Source organism: Lissotriton vulgaris, chromosome 1_1 (genome assembly GCF_964263255.1).
Source record: "Lissotriton vulgaris chromosome 1_1, aLisVul1.2, whole genome shotgun sequence".
NCBI lineage: Eukaryota > Metazoa > Chordata > Amphibia > Caudata > Salamandridae > Lissotriton > Lissotriton vulgaris.
In genome coordinates, this window is record NC_141685.1 from 1,988,518,770 (window position 1) to 1,988,544,385 (window position 25,616).

Sequence of the window (25,616 nt, forward strand, 5' to 3'; positions counted from 1 at the left end):
AACACACTCCGTCGGGACAAGAGGCAAGAGAGACGATGCCTTGCATTCAGCCACGGTTTGCGGATTTCCGAATAATCTGTAAATATTGTGGGAAGACCATCTCCTACGGAGAACAGAGCGAAAAGCTCATCATCCTTGCTGGGGACAACCACAAATGCCCCAATAAACCCTAATTATTTCTTTTCTTTTTTTTTTGCTCCAGTTGAGCCATTTTCAATTCCCTGTTTTTTCGTTTCTCCCCATGAAAAATACAAAAAAATATAAAACTGTTCAGAAAACCCCAAAAAAGTAAAAAATGTTCAAAAAAACAATAAAAAAAATATAAAACAACAAAAAGAAGAAAAAAACAGTTATTTTTAGAACTACCTCCAATTTATAAGAAAAAGCTACATTTTTTTAAAACTCTGTCATTCTTTTTTTCCCATGGTCCGCTCCCCGGTGGGCCCTTTTATGGCCCCCACATCAAACCTAGGGGATCAGGGGGGGTCTATCCCTGCCCCCTTATGGTCATTTCCCCCTTTTTTTTCCACCTCTTGTGTCTCTATCCTACCGAGACACAAGATGGCGGATGGTCCGGACTGTTTCGAATGTTTACAGACACCCGAGAGCCAATCAGCTTTCCGTGCGCACCTCGCTGCCATAGATATATATATTTTTTTGGACTTAAATTACTCAAAATCCACTGGAGCACATATCTTGAGACATAGCAAAGGCACATCGGGCTACCAGTCCCTACAATTTTGCCAAGTTTGGCGAAAATCCATTCAGCCGTTCGGGTTAAAAGTGAGTTTGACCGTCCTATGGAAATTAACATGGGGAAAACACGTTTTGGGACCCCCCTTTTTTCTCAGCCCCCACTTCACGAATCCCCCCCAAACTTTCAGGGAAGGACCGGAGCTCGACGAGGCAAATTTGAGGAAATTTTGAGGCAGATATATATATATAGATCAGAGAAATTCATCCACTGTAAATGAATTTGAATGGGTTCTTGTAGACCAGGCATGTCTTTTGATTTCACATCCAGATGTGGCTCCTCTGCTAAGGGGGAGGAGCATTGCCCCACTACTTTAAAAGCAGTGGAGAGGAAAAATAAAATTATAATAATGGAATGTTATCATTTTTTTTTCCGTTCCTAGGTTGGGGACTGGGGTGGCTAGAGCAGGGGCCAGGCGGAGGAGTGGTGACCACACTTAAAGTGTGCATGACTATTTGGCCAGCCGTCTTGGACCAGCCAAATAGTCATGCACACTTTGCATGTTCCCATCAGGCTGCAGTACACAACCTGGTGGGGAAAATTCACAGGCTCCCTGTCTTCATCTGATCTCCGAACCACGGATCTTAGGCTTATCACAATGCTGCATTTTGGTGTTGTCATTGGCTTAGGGGAACCAATCACAGTGCTGCAACGGCACTGTCATTGGCTTCATTGGCTTAGGGAGCCTGGGAGCCCAGGTGCTTCCTGCGATGGAGGAGAGATGGTGGAGCGGCGCAACCCGCACGTACGTTTTCTTTCTTTTTTTATTTTCTACTCCCCACCTCTCCACCCACCCACCACCTTTCCTTGCCAGCTGCCACTATTCACATCATGCAAAATTTTATATTTTATATTTTATGAATATTCTCTGTTCTTATTAGTGAACAGCTTCTTATATTTATGAGCCCTCTTCTAATGCTTTTGACATGTGGTACCTCAGAAATACAGGCTGCTTTATGTGGCCTCACTGAATAGTTTTAACAAACATGTAACACATGTGAGATGCACCCACACAACAGTTTATCACATGCACCCACATACATGAACAATGATTACAAATCGCATACCTTGTCAAGTGAGCGTGTACTCAAGTATACTCCCTACTCGTAAGAAATGTTTGAGGAGGGCCTCTTAACTGTCTCCATACAACTGAAGTGTTTAAACAACCTGAAATGAATGTATACCAACCCGCTCTGATTTCTACACATCACAAACAGTTTTCCAATACTCCGAGTAGGATGTAGTAGCCAGACAGAGTGAGGTCCTGCATGACGAACATAAACACTAAGGAAATTAACAAATCAAAAACACGCCTCCCCCAGTTGAATGCGCTATGTAATATTTTTCACACTCACATGTTCCTTCAATGTCTCATCTGTGAAGACATGCTCCAGTTATTAGTCAAAGTTATTTATTCTGGTTAATTGTCTCGGTGGGGGAATGGGCGCAGATAGTGCACAGTACACCATTAAAGTCTCCACCCTGGTATTACTTTTAGTGTTAATTTCTCAGAGCACCTTTTCCGAAGCGGTTGACACACTGCAGCACCAACAAATGATATTATAGAAATACAAAAATAGCGTCAACAGAAGCGGATTACCTGCTAGTGGCAGTAGTGGGAGAATTGTGTGAGAAATCACAAAGGCGCTGGTTTTCACACTCTAATCGTTCATTGTGACTCAGGGGCTTCATTTTTGGCAGAAATTGATTCATAAACGAACAAAGGCACCTTGTATGAAAGGAACAAGGCCCACGGCGAAACACATCTCATAAACTGCCGAAAGGCTCGACAGGAAATAGGCAGAAAGAACACTGTCTGTAAACAACTGTTCCACATTTTAGGTATGGAAAACAGTATTGGAAGTCGGTTTTACGGTACTAAAGGTGTATGCTTTCTTGTTTCATGCTCTTATTTACATTTTACCTCTGGGGCTTTTTGGAGTTATACTTTTGGTCAACATGCATGCTAACCTTTCTTACACTTAATTTACGCTCAGAATCCTCGAAAGGCAGCTTTTATTCTAAAAAACAGGCACATTCAGGCTAGAGAAATGACTTTATGCAGGAACAAATATTGAGCTGAAGTACCTGGTGCCTATCACACGCACTGACTGGCACAGAGGAGAGGTCAGAGCCTGTCGTTTTTCTCTTTTGCATTGTCTACAACGGATACCTGAAAATGTCACTGATAAATGCATGCAATGCTGACAGAACAGCTTGAAAACAGTGACTGTCTCTCTATTTTTAAGCTCAGCTGTCAGCAGTTAATGCATTGACTAGGAACAATTCAGAGTTATAATCCATATTTTAGACATTACAGAAATAAAGGGATGAGCGAAGTTACTTTTATTCAATCTGGAGCAAGCAGTGCGAAACTATGCGCAATTCTGCTGTTTCCGCATCCGCCTACCCTGGATTGGAAACAGGGAGGAATACAGGCGAATTTCTGGTTCCTTACATTGAGAAATGAACAGAACGAGGAATTCTTGTTTTACTCAACACAGATAAGGGGCTGGCCATTTTGATCAACTTAAAGGTAATCACATTACGAACTAACCATTAACCTTGGGTTCCGGAGCAGCGTGAATCCCCGGCGTAAAGCTCTTCGATGCCTCGCCAGGGGTAGTAAGAACTAGATAAATACAATTACAATTAAATACATCTATGACAAAGACCGGACCCTGACAGTGCTCTTCAGAACAACTTTGCCAGAAGGGGGTGATTGCGTGTGACACCTACCTGCTAGTGCGCCAAGAGGACCTTGCAGGCTGGTGCAGCACAGAGACTTTCCAGCTGAGGAAGTCGTTTTCAAGTGCACCATTAGGGCTCCAGGCAAACTATCAACTTCATTGCGGGTAGCAATAAGGTAACTACATTGCCTGAACGCCCAGTGTGTTTCCAGAGGCAACTGAACTTTTTGCAGTCTTTCTTCACCCACTAATCAGCACCGGTGGAAAAAACAGGTGAAATGCCTGTTTTTTTCTTTCCTTTTTGCACCATAATTTCACCCATTTCTATTCCTCAGCTGTGCTGTGAGCTAGAGCAGTGGTTTATAATACGACCTCTGGAGCTTATGAATATTTTGCAGCGGTGAAAAAAATAGGGCATTAAACCTTTATTTAGACACAAGAAGCCACATGTCCGTCATGTATATGCTTAACTGTAGCTTGTGCATGTGCACAGGTCCTCATTATCTCAGTTCTCGATCTCCGGCTCTATATCTTCGTGGCCTTCTATATGGTCTCTCACAACTGTCTTCTTGACCATCTCCCTGCATTCGTGCTCTCCTTGATGCTTCAAGACTGAGCCTAGATAGTCTATACTCCTCCTTACCTTTCAGAGTTTAAGGAATGTTTCCATGTGTTCCCAATGGGATTGCCTGAGTCCTACTCTTGCAAGCCTCCATTTTCATCTATTTGCACAACTTCTTTGATCCTTTGTTTTCTGCCTCATGTAGTATTGGACAACTCCCACATTTTGGTAACTCTTGATGACCAATACTGTGCGGGAAGGAAGACATTTCAAAAGTGCATTCTTTATATTGTCTTATTGATGAGCAACAATTCCGTAAAGCTTACAAGTGATGATGATCAGTGGCCAGAACAACCCTCTGATCTTGGCCTTCAAATTTCTGGCACTTCTCTCTTCCTTACACCTCTTTATGTAGGCGGGGATTTATTTCTATCAGGATCTCTTTCTCTCTCCACTCAGGATTTTCTCCACCTGCTTTTTTTTCTAAATGGGACCTCTGAGGAAAATCCTACCTTTTCTCCCTTGCTCATCTTGAAGCTTGGTAGTTAAAGCAGACTTTATCAGTCCCATTTTCTTCTGCGAATTACTTTACTTTGGTTCTCCTTCTGACTTTTTTCAGTGTCTGCAATGCCTAAAAAATGCAACTGTGAGATTAATATTCAGTCTTCTCCTGTACAATCATATCACACCTATTGCTTAGTTTCTTCAATGGCTTCCCATCACAAAACATATCACTTTTAAATCCCTTTGCTTGACCCACAAGGTCTTTCATGAAGTTTGTCCCCTATAGTACCAAAACAAATGTCTACATTACACCTCATCATGCCTCGTGAGATTGTCTGCTGCCAAACTACTTCTGGTCCCTCAGCTGATTTGTGCCCATACATGTGGCCAGCTCTTCTCTGTTCTTGCTGCAAAGTACTGTATGCATGTTTGTGGTAGAATTATATCTTGGTCCTTGCCAAAAGGCCACCGTGAGCTCTTCACATTCAAAGACAAACAAAGTCAACTCGCAATAAGAGAGATAGCTGGTTTGTGAACTGTTAATGCATCATGATGCATTGTTGTTTGAAGAAGTGTGTCTTCATTTCATTCATAAATTGGAGCAGCCCTAATGCATATGGGGGTGTTGACAAATGATTAACAGGTAGGAAAGGCCTGCTGCCTTGTGTTTTTTCTTTTTCATACTTCTTAGTTTGCAGGCTGATGGTGTCCTGGATGCGGGGATGCCAAGATTTACCTGAGATTTCAAGATTGTCTGCACGATGAGTGAGGGTGCTTGTCGTCATGACTTTGTAAAGGATATAGCTCGTTTTGAAGAATGTGTGGACGGGCTAGGGGATCCAATGAAACTCCAGCCTGATGGGGGTGATGTGACTGAATTTCTTCAGGTCCGGGATGAGATGCTGTGCTGTGTAGGATGTCCTTTAGGAGTGCACATGTGAACTCTGAAAGGCCATGGACCAGGAAATTACCAAAGTCAAGTTGCAAGAGTACTTGAACAGCAGTTCAGAAGTCACTTTCTGGAAATAACTGTTAGTCTATCTTTGGAAGAGAGAGCTGGAAGCATGTCGTTTTTGGGCTTTTTGGCAATGTGTTCTTTGAGGGTGAGTTTGGTATATACTGTGAATCCAAGTGACTTGACATTCAGTGAAAACTAGAGGTACAAAGTCATTAAGGTTCATGTCGTTGAGTCAGATTTGTACTGTTGTTTGTTTTTTCTTGGCAAATAACAAGTATTCTGTCTCAGTTGGTTTGAGATTCAGGTAGGTGCCGGGACATACAGGTCTGGATCGTATGCAGGCAATGTTTGAGGTGTTGGCTATCTGAAGCAGGGAGGCCTTTCAAGTAAAGATGTCTATCATTGGCATATTGGTAATTTTTGATGCTGTATCTGTGAGCGCAGCATCCAGTGGGTCCCTGTAGAGGTTGAAGATGATAAGAGACAACACGGAACCTTGGGGGATTCCTTTGAGTATCAAATGAACAATCGTCTGGTGCACCGTCGTTCTACCGAGCTTAACCTCCCTTATTGCAAAGCTTTAACAAATTTGGCCTTTTTTTCTGGTATTCTGGCCTAGCCTGGATAGTTTTGCTCACTGTTGTTTCTTTTCAGAGCCAAGATACCTTTAGGTAATTATGTGGTCTATAAAATGCAAGGCATAAATACATTAAAAAAAAGACATCTGAGTTAGTGGTCATTCTATGAAGGTGTGCTTAGCTGAGAATAAAGCAAAAATATGTCATATTGTTACTCAGTAACAACTTCATAAACATGCAACATTTAAATAATCAAGTAAAAGGAGTATCAGTACTAATCACAAAAGAAGTCATGCACACATTCTGATAGTTAGACCTACAAATGTAACATAGCAGACCGTGCACTTTACCACTAAATACACAATACCGAGCTAAAGTGCTCCTGCACTGAACGTTGCCGCACAGCACCTGGTCTGCATTGACCAGTACACCCTTTGATATAAAGCGCCACTGTTGCTGATATGAAAGCATCCTTTGTCTATGCGTGCTAAACATATAAAAAGCATAAAACACTGGGATCATCCTTGTGCGTTCACCACTCTTTATGACGCACCAGTCAACCTGGGCAAAGACTAGTACAGAAGATATGTTTGAATATATGTAAGTGTACAGTTTGCAGCTACTAGAACCTTTTAAAGTCATTTTTGTGTCTTTTGGAAGGTAAAAAATAGGGTGTTGCGCATACAAGTACGAAAAACATGCAGCTGTACACATGCTTATTTAAAGTGCTACTTCGGTTATTCCAATTGTGCATTGTGTATTCTTTATTATATACAGAAAAGAGCCTTGTAGTGGTAATATTGTCCAAATAGATGGCTATGTAGGTCCAGAAGTGTGTGAAAAGTGTCGAGTGGTTTAGAAAGACAAGAGGTCATGGCGTATCATTTTATAATAACAAGTATGAATTCCCAAACTACGGTGGCCTCTGGGACTTTTGTGTCTAGTGAGCTTGGCGTGCGTGAGTGGGTGTGTGAACGGTGGGAGGGACAACAGCAGAAGGTGCAAAAGGATGAATGAAGCTGAGGGGGGTCATTTACAACGTTGTATATATAAAAGCATGAACTCAAACTTTACTGCACTTTCTCACAAGTGGACAATGCACACACAGCTACTGATTAACTAAGAGCAAACTGTGAACGAAATCACAAAGGTAGGTCCCGCAACAAAGCCAGCCACAGGAACTCAGAGGAACACAAAGCGCTGCGCACAGTTCTTTCCACAACTGCACTAGAAGGAGCGCTCCAAAGTGAGGCCATCTGCTGACCGCTGGGGGCTTCCGTAGGCGTGCCATGTTTAAACAGCGCCATTTTCATGGGACGCATTATCACCTGCAAAGCGTGAGACACTGAAGGAACTGCAGGCCTTGGAGCTGCACTCTCATTAACACCGCGAGTACATGCTGATGTATAAAATGCAGAAAGCGGAGTGGAAATGAACGGCATAACAGCAGCCCAGCGTCCTCATGTAGGACCACACACGGCCGGCTTCACAGGGAGAGAAGAGCGGAAGTCTAACCCCGATGCTGGTTTATGTTTTCGTGTGGCACGGCGATTTGTGATTTTGTTTAATTGCGAAAATTAGGTCAGGATGTGCTATCTCTAAAAGAACCCCCCGCTTACGTTTTAATTCATGTTAAAATTGGCAATGCTACCTGTGTGTCACATTAACACACATGTAAATGCTGCAATTACACATCTGCTAGACAGTTTACTTTCCTGCTTGGGGGCCCACAGTGCTTATGCCAGTCTCACAAACATTCCTATTAGAGTCTTCACATGATGAGGACCTTATTACGCCATCATCTGTCCTTTATTCACCCCTCAAATGAGCGCTTCCATCCCTCTTCTGTTTCTCTCTTATATCCTTTTATAAAAAATCGTTTATATTTTTTATATCGGTTTTTACACTGTGACCAAGACCTGCCGGTCGAAACGCGTAGGTGGGGAGAGAGCTGTTGATGGCAGAAACCCGGAATATAAAACCTTTAATGAAATAATTTATCTGGGAGTGTGAGCGTATTCTGTTTGGTGGCTCATTGAACTTGGGGAAGGTCCGTCCCTACAGCTCGCACCAACTGTGAGAACCACCCCCTCCGCTGAGGACAAATTTGGTGACTATATGTATATGTATGTATATTTATTTATTTATTTATTTATTTTTTGAACTTATATGGCGCAAACAGCTACCCAAAAAGGGTTTCCCGGCGCCTAAGAACACAGACAAAATGATGATAAACAGCAGTGGATATTTTAAAGACACTGGTCAAACAACCAGGTCTTTATCTCTTTCCGGAACCTGGTGAGACTTTGCTCCTTTCGAATATGGATAGGGAGGGTGTTCCAGATAGATGGGCCTAGGTAAGCAAATGATCTTCCTCCCATCCTGGCCAGTTTGAATCTAGGTATGCCAAAATTTTCAGCTGATTTTGAACGTAGATTTCTCTCTGGGATATAGGGAGAGGCCAGAGTTTGGAGGTATTTGGGTGCGGTACCAGTTTTGATTTTGAACATATAGTTCAACGCCTTGAACCTGATACGATTTTCAACCCTTAGCCAGTGCAGCTCACGTAGGTAAGGAGACACGCTGTTGTTCTTGGGTATAACACAGAGAAGTCGGGCTGCCGCATTTTGCACAAGCTGCAACCTCTTTGTGACTGCTTTGTTTGCACCCAAATATAAGATGTTCCCGTAGTCAAGCCGGGATGTAACTAAGGCGTTGACCACTGTTTTTTGCATGGGGACAGGCAGCATCCAAAGGATCTTCCTGAGCCACCTCATGATCGTAAAGCAGAGGCCCACTACTTTGTTGGCCTGGTGCTTCATGGACAAGGAATTGTCCAGTATTACTCCCAAGTTCCTAGCATGAGTCACTGGAGTTGGAAGATTGCCCATCTGGTCAGGCCAGTGTGGAGTACCCCACAGCTCTGGCTGTTTGCCCAGAAGGAGAATCTCCATTTTGTCCCCATTTAGTTTCAATTGGTTAGTTGCCATCCAATTGAAGACTTTCAGAAGGCCATCTCTTAAGGGAGACGAAGATGCCGCCTGAGGTTTAGATAGTGAGAAGACAATCTGAGAATCGTCAGCATATGACATAAAGGTTAGTCCTGCCTCTTCAACAAGGTCTGCCAAAGGTCTAAGATAGAGATTGAAGAAGAGGGGACTGAGGATGGAACCCTGTGGTACTCCATGTGGGGATTTGAAATGTCCTGAGCATGCATCCGCCGAGGCTATTTGGAATGTCCGCTGGCTCAAAAAGGATCTGATCCATTCCAGAGCAATTCCACCGATTCCATTTTTTTCCAGCTGGGTGATTAGTTTTGTATGCGACACGGTATCGAAGGCTGCGCTTAGGTCGAGTAGAACAAGCGCAACCGTCTGACCATCATCGAGGCGTTTCCTGATTGTTTCAGAGATACCCAGTAGAACGGTTTCCGTAGAGAACCCTGTGCGGAAAACTGATTGGGTGGGGTGAAGAAGGGCATTTTCCTCTACAAAGAGAGATAAGGCAGAATGCACATGCCTCTCCAGACATTTAGAGAAAGCAGGTAGAAGTGAGATAGGCCTATAATTGGCCAGTATGTCAGGGTCTGCTGTCGGTTTTTTAAGCAATGGGGTCACAATAGCGTGCTTCCATATAGAGGGTACTGTGGCGAGCTCCAGAGATGAGTTTAGAATGTCAGCTAAAATTTTAAGGACTGGTACATCCAGTGTTTTAATTATATTAATGGGAATGGGATCCTGTGGAGAGCCAGACTTGATTGTTTTCATAATGGCTATAAGGGTGTCAGTTTTAATAGGAGGCCATTTTTGAAGGGTCTGGGTTACAGTCGGCGTATGCTCACCGTCTTCTTTAGATGGGTCAGATTTGTTCCCATCTATCTCGATGATTAGTTTGTCGATTTTGTCTGAGAAGAATTGAGCTAATTCCTGACACTGTTTCTCATTCAAGGGGCGTGATGGCGCAGTAGTTTGTGCTACAGCAAGGTTTTTTACAGTGTTAAACAGTACTTTTGCTTTATTTGCAGCTCCCAAAATGGTGTTAGCTACATACGAGGCCCGTGCTTTTTTGCATGCAGTATGATAGAGATTCCTAGCTGTGTGGTATAAGGTTTTTAGGTCTCGCCTGTCGATGCGCATGCGCATCGAGCAAGGCGAGAGTATTGCGAGTTATCCACTCTTTATCTGCACTGCAAGGAATCGTGGCGATTCCTTGCAGTGCCCGTGACTTTTAAGGTCAATGCGCATGCGCATTAAGCTTATGCGCATGCGCATTGACCTTAAAAGTCACGGGCGCGTGCATGTCCGTCTTTGTTTACCCGCTCCGCCCCCTTCCCGCCGTCTCACATTTCCCCCTGCCGCATCAAAGGCTTTCACGGCCGGCCGGCCATGCTTTCAGTTTCACGACCGGCCGGCCGTGTCAATTACATTTCTCTCCCCGCTCCGCCCCCTGCTGCGGCCGTGTCGCACTTCTCCTCCCCCCCCTCCCCACAGCAATGCCCTCCGTCTTGTTTCAGTTTCTGTCACACAGGCAGTAGAATCGAATGTACAGAATTTCCCGGCTGTTTTGTTCAATAAAAAGCTTCGTTAACATAGCACCTCACTCGACCAACACTCAGAGAGGTGGGGCACATGGTTTAACGCCAGAATGGGCAGTAAAAACGCATACATTTGTGTGATGGATGTTGACCGTTCAGCGATGCACTACATCGAAGCCGGCCATTCCGGGGGCACGAACGCTTGTATAAAGTACCAGAGCCAGTATATCGTTTGCACTGGTCCCAGTGAATACCTAGCTCGGACGCAGAATCTAACGGGGTGCACCAAAGATCTTCCTCGCACGTCACCGGCTTACTCCTTTTGGTAAAGGTGGTGAGGAACTGCCATTGTAGGCTGGCCCGACCTCAGGGATGAAGGACACCGATCCCTGCAGCACGCACAAAACCCGCCGTGTAACGGTGGCTGACACGTGGGACTCATCCTGTGCGACGCAAGTCACACGGTGTTGTTGAGACAACAACCAAAACGCCGAAAATGCCCCCGTTCCATCTGCCTCTGTCTTGTCTGGCATTGTCTAATGGCACTAGGAGTAGAAGCTGATGGCATGTCCGGCTCCCCGGCTCATGCAAACTGCCCTGCGTACTGCCTAGCTCCGCCCGTCTCGGCATTAATGAGCAAACACACACGGAATGCTTCTCCCCGCCTCTTCACCTTAACCTTTCTCACATCTCACTACTTCCCCGTGTGTCACTTTCGCAAGACACACGCTCCTTCTTACTCTTCAGGACGCTGTGAACATTTCACGACATTTCACGTGACATCTCCACCTTTCACTGTATTTACGTGTGTAAAGGAGACAAAGACAGCAGGTCTCTGTGTTCTACGATGGTAATAAGCATTAAGTGCTTAGTGTAGTCACGTGGAAACTGATTACTGTGCAACTTGTATCATGTGCTCAGTGCAGCCGGACACAAATGTAAACAACTCAATATTCATAGGGTGTTCTTAGTGCGGTCAGACCTAGGTTGCACACGGGACTATATGTGTCATGCTTACCGCACCAGACATATACAAATAGCAAACACTGATCGGTTTGCATCATGTGCTCAGTGCAGCTGGACACAACTGTAAACAATGCATCATTCGAGAGTGTTCTTAATGGGTAAGACTTAGGCTGCAACCACTGGCACATCACATTTAGAGCACTAGACGTACACACATAGTAAACACTGCACTGTTTGCATCATGTGTTCAGTGCAGCCAGACACAACTGTAAACACTGCATCATTCGTAGGGTGTTCTTAATGGGTAAGACTTAGGCCGCACACACTGGCACATCACATTTAGAGCACTAGACGTACACACATAGTAAATACTGCACTGTTTCGATCATGTGCTCAGTGCAGCAGGACACATCTGTAAACAACTCAATATTCATAGGGTGTTCTTAGTGCGGTCAGACCTAGGTTGCACACGGGACTATATGTGTCATTACCGCACCAGACATATACAAATAGCAAACACTGAACGGTTTGCATCATGTGTTCAGTGCAGCCGGACACAACTGTAAACAACGCATCATTCGTAGAGTGTTCTTAATGGGTAAGACTTAGGCTGCACACACTGGCACATCACACTTAGAGCTCTAGACATGCACACATAGTAAACACTGCACTGTTTGCATCATGTGCTCAGTGCAGCCAGACACAACTGTAAACACTGCATCATTCGTAGGGTGTTCTTAGTGCAGTAAGACAGGATACACACACTGAGTTATGTGTGTCATGCTTAGAGCAGCACACATACACATAAACACTGCACTGTTTGCATCGTGTTTAGTGCAGACACAAAAATACATCTGTAAATAGCGCACTATGTGTTTCATATGTTAAGTGCAGACAGACAAGCAGCAAACATTGCACTAGGTGTTGCCTTTGTAGGGCAACCAGACAGATGTACTGTAACAACGGCACTATTTGTATCATGTGCCTGGTTTAGGCACACACAAAATATACCCTGCCATTTGAAGAGCATCATATGCATAATGCAGCCAGACACCTGAACGCCGTGTCGCATTTCTCCTCCCCCCTCCCCACAGAAATGCCCTCCGTCTTCCCGTACTCTCCTCCCCCCTCCTCCTCCTACTCTCCTCCCCCCTCCTCCTCCTACTCTCCTCCCCTGCCTGCCGTGTCGCACCTCTCCCCGCTCCGCCCCCTCCCCTGCCCGCCGTGTCGCATTTCTCCTCAACACTCACTACAGCTGTTTCTTTTCCAGGTTCGGGCCCCTCCTGCTATCTGCCCCAACCTCTCCCCTCAAGTGGCTACGGGCCCTGTCAGTGCTTTATTATCAAATGACCACCTCTTCTAGATGCCCCCCCTTGCAGGAGCCTGAAGGCGTACTCATGCACATGCCACTCGTGCCGACACTGCTCCCTTTCCACCGCCGTTTGCATGAGGTTCCGAGGCTTCTCCCTGCGTGTATCCCCCCTCTCCCCCGAAGGCTCAGCCCCCATCCACCATGCCCCCTTCTAGAAGCCCCATGGTGTATTCCATGCAGAGCACACTCCTTCATGTACACACCCCTTTCACGAGCCCCCCCCCCCACACACACATAAACACCCCTACAGACTCACCCTCCTTTTCATTAGGGTCAGGCATATATCTCCCTGGCCGTATCCTGTGCAGAAACGACCCCCCCCCACCCACCCCCTCCGCGACTCCACCACCATGCCCCTTGTAGGAGACTCATGTTGTACTCCATGCACATGCCACTGCTGCAGGCATGCGGGCGCATGTCAATCAGGCCCTCTCATGTGATAGCTGTTGCCAGTGACGTGCCAGCCATATGCCCTGGCACCGCGGAGGGTACTCTGCTTGAGATGCCACTCTTGGAGGGAGGAAGGAGGCAGCACCTTGAGGAGCGGGCTGGGCTCCCCGAGACGGCAGAACAATGAACTAGGCGCCTCCGCCAGCTCTGGAGGTAAGGGCTGGCACCCCACGCGCACTCCTGCCCTCATCCACGCGCTCACCTCTCCCCCGCACCCCTCTATCGGGCTATGCACCTCGCTCCCGCCGTGCCAGCGTCTCATACCTCACCTGGCTGACTCACACGTCTCACCCGCGACCCTCCTCGCATCTCAACCCTCACCGCATCCCTCACCTTACCTAGGCATCTCACCCGAAGCCCTCGGCACGGCTACTCGCCTCGTCGTGCCATGGAGACCCCGTACCTCACCTGGCTCACATCTTTCATCCGCAGCCCTAGACCCAGCTACACACCTCGCCCCTCACCGTGCCAACACCTCGTCCATCACTCAAGGGAGGGCGTCTCACGCATACACCTCACTCAAGGGAGAGCATATCATCCTCATACCTCACTCACGGGAGGGCATCTCACGCATACACCTCACTCAAGGGAGAGCATATGATCCTCACACCTCACTCACGGGAGGGCATCCCACGCATACACCTCACTCAAGGGAGAGCATATGATCCTCATACCTCACTCACGGGAGGGCATCTCACGCATACACCTCACTCAATGGAGGGCAACGAACTCACCCACAGACCTCACTCTAAGGAGGGCATCTCGTCCGACTCCACACCCTTCACTCAAAAGAGGGAATCTCACGCATGCTCCTCACTCACGGGAGAGCATCTCGCGCATACACATCCCTCACTTGAAAGGACATCACAGGCTTACAACCCCTCTGTCCTAGGCATGCACTCAGGCAGAAATACTCATTAGGCAAGCCCCACGCCGGCCAGGAGACCGAGTCGCCTCACCCATCAGACCTTGCTTAAACGGTCATGTATTTCTCGGGCGGAGATTTCAGAATAATTCAAAATAATAACAATATCTATCTTTGCCAAACAGTTAGGGGTTTCTTTTTAGGGGGGGGGGGATGCGTTGTGGTTTTAGATGCGCAAGCTGGTTTGCGGTGTGTTATTTACATTTTGCATTTTTTTAAATTAATTTGTGTGCTCCCGTTTTCCCAGAAGTGGTCCCTTGCAGAAAAAAATAACATGATTGTGGAATTTATTTTAAACTGTGGTACGTTGTTTAAACTCCACAAACATGTCCTGCTGCACAGGGTGCAATCTTCGGTCACCGTCGCTCGCGGTCCCCCGGGGGATGTTTCTCCGTATTTACAGACTTCGTTTAATGAAAATGTGCAGAAAGAGACAAAGAAGACACTCTTTGACCCGCATTTCGTTCTATTTTTGTGGGGAGCGCGATTGGGGAGATCTTCTATTAGAGAGGCAAAGGGGTCTCTTCACCCCAAGGCCGGATCGGCCCTCGAATATTTTATTCAATTTGTAAGTTTGAGTCCTTAGATTTCTCCGCACATCCACCACCACCACCACCACATCCACCACCACATCCACCACCACCACCACATCCACCACCACATCCACCACCACTTCCACCGCATCCACCACCTCCACATCCACCACCACATCCACCACCACATACACCACCAGGTGCAAATGCAATGTTCTTGGATTTTCGTCACAATAAAATACACTGAACATAATCTTCACAAAATTAAATTACAGACGATTAAGCTATTGCCATTTATAAATTACAATACATTTTATTTAAGTATTAATTATTTACAAAATTAAAAGCCATTGTTATTTGCAATATCAATACATCTAAGTCACGTAAACACAACACACATTGCATTACAAATGCTATAGGTGTCACATTTGCGAAAGTTAAAACTATTGACATTGTAACTGACAAAGCTATTACTTTTGCTATTTTCAAAACCAACACATAAATAAAAAAAGTGTCATTTACAATACCAATTGCTCAAACTTTCCTAATGCGAGACCTATTGCATTTCCAATGCTTGTTTTAATTGGATCAAAGTCCTTCCGCCACACTCTTTCGAGGGCCTTGCATTTCTTTTTTTCTTCTTTTAGTGACTCATTGAACCAAGGGGCCGGGGGACGATGTAATTTCTTTTTGACATTAGGGATGGATAAGCAGGACTCAGCTGCATTTGTCAGCCATTGTTGTGTGGCCATCGCAATACATTCCATGGTTTGATTGGTACTCGGTGGATGCCTACTAAGTTCTGCATTGAGTTTAGGGACATCTAAGGATTTCCAGTTTTTCTTTAACGGGGGCACCAACTTGGCTTGAGCAGTAGAAGCATTAAGTGCCTTTAGCTTAAACTTAATTAGGAAATGGTCAGACCAACAGATGGGGATAGTATCCAGCCAGATGAGTTGGGGGAGATTGGACAATAAAGGGTCCAATAAATGTCCTGCCCTATGGGTGGGCCCTGTGTTAAGTAGGTGAATATTGAGTGCTGTGAGATCTTCCAGCAAATTAATACATGTTGGATTTGATTTCTCATCGAGATGAAGATTTAGATCTCCAATGATGGAGAAATTTTTGGCTGCCAGAAGGAAAGGGGCAATGTGATTAGCCAATTCTGCTGCCCATTTACTGCTATTTCCAGGCGGTCTGTATATAAGAATGCCAGACATTGTGAAATTTGGATTGAGGCAGAGTTTAAAAAAGGCAGACTCACAATCAGGGATTAGTATTTCCTCAAGAGAACATTTGTATTTTTTGTTATAAACAATTGCAATTCCCCCCCCCCCGTTTTCCGAACTCTGTCCATCCTAACGATCGCATAGTTCGGAGGAAGAGCCATGGCTACATCAGGGCCAGACCCCGTGTGAAGCCAGGTTTCCGTAAGGAACAGGGCGCTTGGGTTTTTGTCTGTTAACAGATCATAGATATCTAGCCTGTGCATAGGCAGGGAGCGACAGTTTGTGCTATAGAACAGGAACATTCCACACAGGAAGTCTTCACATTTATCAACCAGCATTTGCAAACCCATAGGTCTCGCATTTACGCAAGACCTATTGCATTGCAAATGGTAGGCATCATGGACAACGGGAGAGGGCGGGCAGGTTGAAGGCACAGACCACGGGAGGGAAGGCTGGTGGAGGGAAAACACCTGGACAACGGGAGGGCGGGCGGGTGATTTTGGGGGGAGAAGACACGGACAACAGGAGGGAGGGGGGGAAGAAGGCACTACAACGGGAGGGAGGGGGGTAGTAAAGAAGGCACCAAAGCATATTGTGCCTGCAGTAGGAGAACCTCATTAAAGAAAATAGTGCTCAGAGTCTAAATAACATGTACTGTCTAACAACCAAAGTAAAGGGGCCAGTCGCCATGGGAGGTGACAAAGGAAGAGGAGGCGGTACTAAGGATGGGATAACAAGCCTATGGACCAATCAGAAGCCAGCATTTAGGACGGCCAATGGCACAAGCCAATTGCAAATATAACCATTGCAAAATAGTGGGGTGACCCATACTAGTCCATGGACCTGGGTAATGATCGGTATAGAAAACAATGGTCCTAGACTCATTTCCTTCGTAAGGTTATTCATTAAATCAAAATCTATGTATATGATACACATAGAACTCAAGTTACATCATAAGTGTACCCCAGTAGTTTCTCAATTAAGGATATCCTCAAAAAGACACACAGGCACCATAAATAGCTTTAATAGTGACTATTTAATCTCACAGTTCAATTCAATTCAATTCATGAAGCTTTATTCGGTACAAAAGAAATGACCATAAAAGCACATATAAAAAATACATACTACATAAATCATTAGTTTTAAAATAGGTTTCTATACAATACAGACCAATACTCTAAAATATCATACTTTTACGTACACTGATGGATTTGATTAAAAACGCTGCAGTATAAAAACAGATATCAGTGGATTTCATGTTAAAAATTAGACTCATTGCCTCGTCCACTGTACGTACCCCATATTTAACAAATAAAGGCTTAAGGTACAAAATTCGATAGTTCAGGTACAGTTGACATATAAGTAAAAAGTGCAGGGTGCTCTGTTTTGATATACCATCACACTGGCACGGTCCTTTAGGATGTTGCTTTATGTTAGGCAAAGACACCAACTCATGTACTATTCCGAACCTAAGTCTGGTTAGGACGAACTAATGCGATTGGCTTGTTACCAGTGCAAGGTATGGTGGAAAGCCTTCAGTGAGGGAGTATCTACTGAAAAATGAAACAGTTGGCATAGACCGACATGCAAGATCCCTCTTCTTTGCCATATTATCCAAAAAGATCGCTTTCAGTTCTGCTTTAGATATAGTCAGCGCAGCCTTAGGGTCGGCCAGAACGTCAAGATTAAAAATTTGTGAATAACAGTCAGAGACATATTTTATCCATGGAATTTTTCTATACATGTCCAGTGAAAGGCAATCTTCAATTATAGATCTGTTTAAGGTCTTTTCGTCCTGGAGCCATATAGAACGCCATAACATTCATGGTCTTAAGGCTAAAAGATCATTCAAGTAATTAATATCTAATTCCCGATGGGTCAATACAGTGGTGGCAGATGAGGGCAAACATAAAAGTTTTTTTAAGAAAGAATTTTCCTCAAGCTGCAATTTATGGTCACAACTATGACCCCAAATAGCCGCCCCATATAATGCAATAGTGGCACATCTCGATTGATAAATTTGCATCATGTCTCTTGTTCGTCTATCCCCAATTTTAGCTGCAAATTTAAAGATGCCATGGGCACTTTTCGCCATTTTATTACTAACGTTGTTAAATTCGTTGGACCACTTTCTATCATGGGAAAAAGTGATTCCAAGATAACAGAAAGAATCAACTGATTGCACCTTGTTACCGTCAATGAAAAAGACATTGGGTTTCTTACCTTTTGCCCCACAGGTCATAATATGCGTCTTATCCTTATTGATGAGTAGTTTCCTGTCCTGAATGAACAGAGAAAATCTATCCATCAATCGTTGCAGGCCCAAAGGGGCCCTAGAAAGAAGCACGGCGTCATCAGCGTATAGTAACACCGGCAGTGATACGCCTTTTAGCCTGGGAGCATCTGCTTGAACGCCTTTTAAAATTTCATCAATTTCAATAATAAATAAAATAAACAATAATGGGGCTAGAACACAGCCTTGTCTTATGCCTTGTTGTACGCTAAATTTAGGGGTACATTCTCTCTTGGTTCCAAAACGCTCACAAGTTTGCAGTTTTTGGTACAACCTAGCAAGGAAGAAAATAATACCCTGAGGGGCACCCATCTGCAGCAATATGGGCCATAAAATTTCATGATCAACCATGTCGGAGGCGCTGCTTAGATCAGCAAAGCATAAATATAATGCGCCACCTTTAGCTTCGACATATTTCCCAATTATAAGGTCAAGATTTAAACATTGGTCCATTGTGCCCCTGCCTTTCCTAAAACCAAACTGACTTTCCGTCAGAATTACCTTATGCTCAACCCACTCCTCGAGCCTGGCCAACATAACTCGGCTCATAACCTTTACAGAGGAGTCCAGGAGGGAGATGGAGCGATAATTCTTTGCTTCAGACCGGTTACCTTTTTTAAAAATAGGGATGATAATAGATTCCCCCCAGGTAGTTGGAGCTTCAGTGCAAACAGCTGCATTAAAAACGTTAGCAAGGAGGGGGCTCCAGATCTCCGGGACTGCTTTGTAAATATCTATAGGGACCCCATTGGGGCCCTGAGCCTTCCCCCCTTGCTTGCACGTATTGCTAACTCGACCTCGGCCACAGTAAAATGTAAAGGTAATACAGGCCAATTACATGGGATAGTAGCTGAACCACAATTTGAACCAAAAATGTTAGAAAAATGCGTTACCCAGCAATAACTAGGGACATTAGAGCTCAATACAGGGGTGTTATCCTCTCTGAAGAAGGGAGAGTTAACCGTAGCCCAGAATAGAGTATTATTGTGTATCTCTGCAGCTTGGTGAAGTGATTCCCATGCTTCCTGCTGTAATTCTCTTTTCCTCTTGTTTAATGCATGTTGATACTCTGCTCTTTGTTTAATTATTAGAGTAGTGTTCCTAGGTTTTATGGCTAAGGCCTTCTTCAGCTCTGTTAATAGCCTGGTACAAGTGTGATCGAACCAACCTTGTCCATGACTACGTTTATCTCTAATTGGTCTAGTAAACCTAGCATCAATTGATAAGTTAATATTTTTAAAAGCGGTTAAAATACATTCAGACCCAGTATTATTTTCAAGGATTAGAGTGATGTTGGTTAAACAATCAGAAACGATATAGCCTATAGATTCATCTGCTCTATCCCCAACCCATTTAACTCTAACACCATTAGGTCTGTTGGGTTCTACGTTGATGATGGTATGACCCACAGCTACAGGACTCTCACTCCATAGCGAGCAGTCTAAAACAATATAGTTATGATCGCTCATAGAAGTAACTTCAACCCTGGGGATTTCACAAAAGAGGGTAATACTCGATGACACCATAACATGATCGATCACCGAGCTTGTCCTCCAGTTTTTAAAAGTAGGGATGGTCAACCCATTTACATTGTTAGCAAAATCCAAGATTTCCAGATCATAATTGCTAATAAATGTATACAAAATTTTCCCATAGCTATTGTGCCTAAATTGGAGATCTACAACACCAGCGTTGTTAACAACCCCACAGGCTTTCTGAATGGTCAGTTCACATAAAGAAATGTCAAAATCTCCTAACCATATGAAGTCAAAAGAAACATTACATTGGTCAATTAGGTCGTCAATAGTGCTTGCTAGATTTTTAACAACAGATGTCCTACTATCGTCAAAAATATTGTTATAGTATTTGATTAGGAGGACGTTTCGGCCATGATCATTGCGGGGACACAATAACTGCACATGTTGTCCCACAGTTAAATATTTTACAATCCTGATTTTTTTGTTAATCGACACCAAGATTATAAGGCCTCCTTTAGCTCTCCCTGGTCCGGAACGAACTGCCTGTAGATTAAACGTTACAAACGCCTCAAAATGTACCTCCTCCCGACACCATGTTATTATAACAGATCACTGTAAGGAACGTTTCAAAACAGAAAAGTGGGTTGCTCAAGGGGGAGTGTGGAAAAAGGATTGTGCTCGTGAGGATAGAACAGATATAAAGGTAGGGAAATCAGAGAGTAGTTAAAACACTCAATTGTACATAGTAATGTCCTTAGTAAACTGGTCGTGGTTTACAGTAGCACCAGTTTTACAATGGGGCCTGCGTCTCATGGATTCGAAAGTACTTTTCTGGTTCTAGATGTTGTACAGGGAATAATCTTCTGTGAAGAGGTAGGGATGGGGTAAAGTAGGGTACAGGCCCACAAGGGGAAAGTGTCGATGTTTCGACCCAGGCGCATACAGGGTGGTTTGTATCCTCTGCAGGCGGGTCTTCCTCAGGACGGGGATAGGGGTGTAACAACCTGTATCAAGGTGAAGTCAGGGTTTCAGCCCCTCAGGTGGCAGTCCGCACAATTGTAGCAGTGAATTAGAGCAGGTATTGAAATTAAATCTGCAGTATTCAAAACAGCAGTGTCGATTGAATCCTAACACTGGTGGATTAAGGCATCTTAGTAAGCCTCCGAAGCGCAGACACGGTGATCAGCGCTGTACTCCTCGAGTCAAGCAACAATTATGCGGACTGCCACCTGAGGGGCTGTAACCCTGACTTCACCTTGATACAGGTTATTCCCCCTATCCCCGTTCTGAGAAAGACCCGCCTACAGAGGATACAAAATGGGGCTGTACTCTACTTCACCCATCACTACCTCTTTACAGAAGATTATACTATGCACAACATCAAGAACCAGAAAAGTACTTTCGAATTCATGAGAGACCGGCCCCATTGTAAAACTGGTGCTCCTGTAAACACGACCAGTTTACTAAGGACATTACTATTTGTAATTGATTGTTTTAACTACTCTCTGATTTCCCTCCCTATATATCGGTTCTATTCTCACGAGCACAATCCTTTTTCCACACTCCCCCTGGAGCAACCCTCTTTTCTGTTTTGAAATGTTCCTTACAGTGATCTGTTATAATAACTGTGAGATTAAACAGCAACTAGTGAAGCTATTTATGGTGCTTGTGTTTCTTTTTGAGGATATACTTAACCTCATCGCTGCTTGAGAGATTCCTCTGCTGTGCTGGACAGCAATAAAAACGGGTGTGGTCATGACGAGCTCAGCTCGTCATAAGCACACGAGCACTGTTCTGCATGACGAGCTGAGCTCGTCATGAGCATGGAAGGGGTTATTTGAATTGAGAAACTACTGGGGTACACTTAGGATGTAACTTGAGTTCTATGTATACCATGTTCATAGATTTTGATTTAATGAATACCTGCCTAAGGAAATTAGTCAAGGACCATTGTTTTCTATACTGAGCAATTGCAAATATAGGTGGAGAGTGGGTGGGGCTTTTATTTCCTACTCCTCTACAATAATTCTCGCAGAGCAGCGCATGCGCACTGGCTCTAGACTCGACCTAAAAATGTGTAATATGCAATCAGCTACCTTCATTACAAATTCTCTTTAGCTCTGTGATAATCTTTCTTTATACTTTGAGAAAAAGATGCTAAACTTGATAATCGCTTTTCTAGTTCCGATGTTTAAAATTATTTATCTCAACCTGAATTGTTTAACTTATTGAAGCCATAAATGCACTGTCTTTCTTCTGCGAAACAATTGGACATTTCTTTGCACAAAAAAAATCTGGTTCCCTATTGGATTCATGCCTCCCCCCATTCTTCATTTACTAACCTCTGACGTAATCCTGTTCTTTTGAACTTATGCAGTGCCTCTCTGTTCTTGACTATACTGCATACTAATTTGAAGCAGGCACTTCTAATTCCGTTCTTGAAGAAGCCCTATGCTGATCAAACGGTAATGAGCAGCTGCCTAGTATGGAGTTCACTTTATTATCAGATATTGAGTCTCAATGTGAAACACTAGATATAGGGTTTAATTGAACTGCATCTAAGTGCATTATATGCTTTTAAAACAACTGGTACTGGGTGGTATTCTAGAGAAAGTTCTTGAATTGCTAACTTTATTTGAGATGTTCAGGGCCCAAGCTCTTCAACTCTCCTGTTACTGTTCAACCTCTCAACCTCTCGCAGGTGGTTTTCCGTAGGGGACATCTTTGAGCCGTACATTATCTGATGTATGTGGCCCTTGTGGCAAAGCTTATACATTCTTTTGGATTTGAACTTGTATCATATACGGACAATTCCCAGATGATTATTTCTTTTAATGAGGGCACCTACTCCGTGGCGGACAGTTTTAAGCAATACATGTCAGAGGTTGCCCTATGGATGTCGACTAACTAACTAAAATTAAATTGAGACAAAACAGAGGTATCAATGTTTGGTAGTTTGGTGTACCTTTGGTCATTTAGTTGGTGTCCGACTGAACAAGCACACCTACCAACTCCCGTGGATTTGGTAAATAATCTTGGGGGGATTGTTGGCAGCAAGCTATCTGTCCGGTTCCAAGTCATTAAAGTTATTTCAACCTGTTTCTACTGTTTACGCCAGTGGCATAAGATCCTGCCCTCCCCATCTTTAAATCGATTTATTAATGGTGTCCAGGTAGTGATTATTTCTGGATTGGGATACTGTACCTCTCTTTATGTAGGGCTTCCTGTTATTCTAACGTACAGACTGCAATTGATTCAAAACAATGCCCCCAGACCTCTGTTAGGTTTACCGTAGCAAATTTCAATTTCATCCCATCTACACTGTCTACATTGACTTCCAGGTGACAGAACAGTGGTCTTTAAGGCAGGCTGCATTTGCCACAAGTCCTCCTCTGAGATGGGTCAATGGACCAAAATCTCTTGCTCAATGCTACTGTCCAGCATGGACTCTTTCTCATCTTCTGATTCTCTATTTTTGGTTCCAAGAACCAGAAAAGCTCACAGTGGAGGGAGGTCTTTTTGCTTCCATTCCAGTAAACTCTGGAATAAGCTTCCTCTTCATTTTGGAGCAGAACCTAATTATAGGGCCTTCAGGAATAAAATCAAATTGTGGATTTTCAATGTAACTATTAGTCAGGCCTTATTTTGCAGTTAATGCCTGGGCACACAAAAAGCTAATTGCTGCACCTTAGAAATTACATTCAAATATGAATTCAGTCTTTTGTTATGTTATTGTTATATTATTTGAACTTGTAACGTGCACAGATACTCCAAGGTGTGTCCTGGCGCGAGCCTGAAGAGAGGGAGAATGGGCCCAGATAGAGTGGAGTTACGTTAGATAAAAAAATACGTCTTTAATTTTTTTTAATAGACAGAAGTCTTGAATACTGCGGAGAGCCGGAGGAAGTGAGTTCCAGGCCATGGCAGCTCTAACAGCAAGTGAGCTGCCCTCCACTCTTGTAAGCCAAAAGCGAGGAATATGGGCCAAGAACTGAGATGATGAATGAAAACATCTGGCGGGGGCGTAGAACAGGAATCTCTTCCTTAAATAGGTAGGGCCGCAGGCATGCAAAGCACGATGGGCCAGAGTCAAGGCTACAGGCAGCTAATGGAGTAAAGAACAAGAATTGGCAAAGCCAATAGCTCAGCCTTAGCAAGCTAGTGTAATGGTTATTATTATATTATTGCTTGCATGCATCACATATATAAAAATAGGAAACCATGTTGCCTCCAAAGTATGTCTGCCACATGCTTGCAATAAAATGCTGCCAATTAAAACAAATCTCTGACTCAGTTGTATTCCTGTTTGTTTTAAATAGCAAACCTTCCATTTTACTATTATTATTATTTGTGAAGAAAGCAAAGATAAATCACCACATAACCAAGGATTCAAATCACAGGAAACTACAATATTACAATCCCACTTAAAGTCTTAAAAACAAAAAGTTTAAAGAATACCTGGTATTTATGAACATAAAGTAAAAAGCACTCTTTTAATCACCTGTGCCACTGAAAATAAAGAAACTATTTTAGATGGATGTGAACAGGCTTGGTGCAGCCAGTTGAAAATTAAGGAAGTCCATAGAAAAAGTGGGCTGGCCCATTGCCTTATGCTGTATGCCGTGATTGGCGAAATCAAAATGTGAATGTCAATTTAGCAGACCAATGGATGTAGCCTGCTGACCAAATTTCCCTCAAACATATATGTTATGTATTGTGTTGAAAGAAAATAGTCTAGTGACATGATTAAAGCTGTCTCAAAGGCCAGACCTAATAAATGAGTTAAAGGTTGAATGAAGAGGAGCCAGATAGTAGGCTTGTCTTCACAAAAAAGGATCGGGCGTAGGCTGAGTGAGAGTGGACAAGTGCAGAGATGAGGATCTAAGAAATGAAGCAAGTCAAGAATTAGAGATTCTGTGTCAACATTAAAAGAGCAAAAGACACACAATTGATGGACGGAATGCAGAACAAATCAAAACATTCAACACCAGTCGAGAGATCTGGGTTAATCCTTAATTCTTTTGCTCACCATGCCACACCAGTTTAGACCCAGATCTATTGACTGGGGGTGATAATGTTTGATTTGCTCTGCACTCTGTCCATCATCTGTGTGTCTTTTGCTTTCTCGCCCTAAGTGAGCCAGGTATGCCCAGATGTGGGTCCAGGCTCACTGTGTCACTGGATTCAAGCTACCCTGGCTGATATGGGGTGATGCCCCGAAACCGGTCCCAGGATGCTTGTATGCGGTCCAGTGAGGACCTGGCTTGGCAGTTCAGGCTGAACTGTTCTCATGAGGCAGTGTCAAGACTGATTTGCATATGGCTGGGTTTAAACTGGGGAGGCATGGTGAGCAAAAAGACCGATGGATTTAACCCCTTCACTGCTGGCAGGTTTCCGCCCCTGTGCGGTAAACAAATGAACAGGGGCGGGCCATGACGAACCCCAGCCGTCATCAGCACACGAGCACTTTAGTGCATGACGGCTGGGGTTCGTCACCAGCATGGAAGGGGTTAAACCAGATCTATTGGCTGGGGGTGAATGTTTGATTTGCTCTGGATTCCATCCATCACCTTTGTGTCTTTTGCTTTTGAACCCTAAGTGCGCCAAGTATGCCCAGACGTGGGTCCTGGGCTGAGTATGTCAATGGATTCAAGCTAGCCTGACTAGTGAGGGATGATGCCCCAAAAACAGGTCCCAGGATTTTGTTTCCAGTCCAGTGAAGACCTAGCTTGGCAGTTCGGGCTGGACTGTTCCCATGAGGCACAGTGTCAAGACTGATTTGCATGTGGC

The 25,616-nt window shown here is 44.2% G+C and overlaps 1 protein-coding gene across 1 annotated transcript in view; it reads left to right on the top strand.

The window, feature by feature from the left end:
- The window catches only part of SEMA3C (semaphorin 3C), a 598,500-nt gene that overhangs the window by 380,888 nt on the left and 191,996 nt on the right, over positions 1-25,616 (top strand). The gene's annotated exons all lie outside the window — the stretch shown is intronic.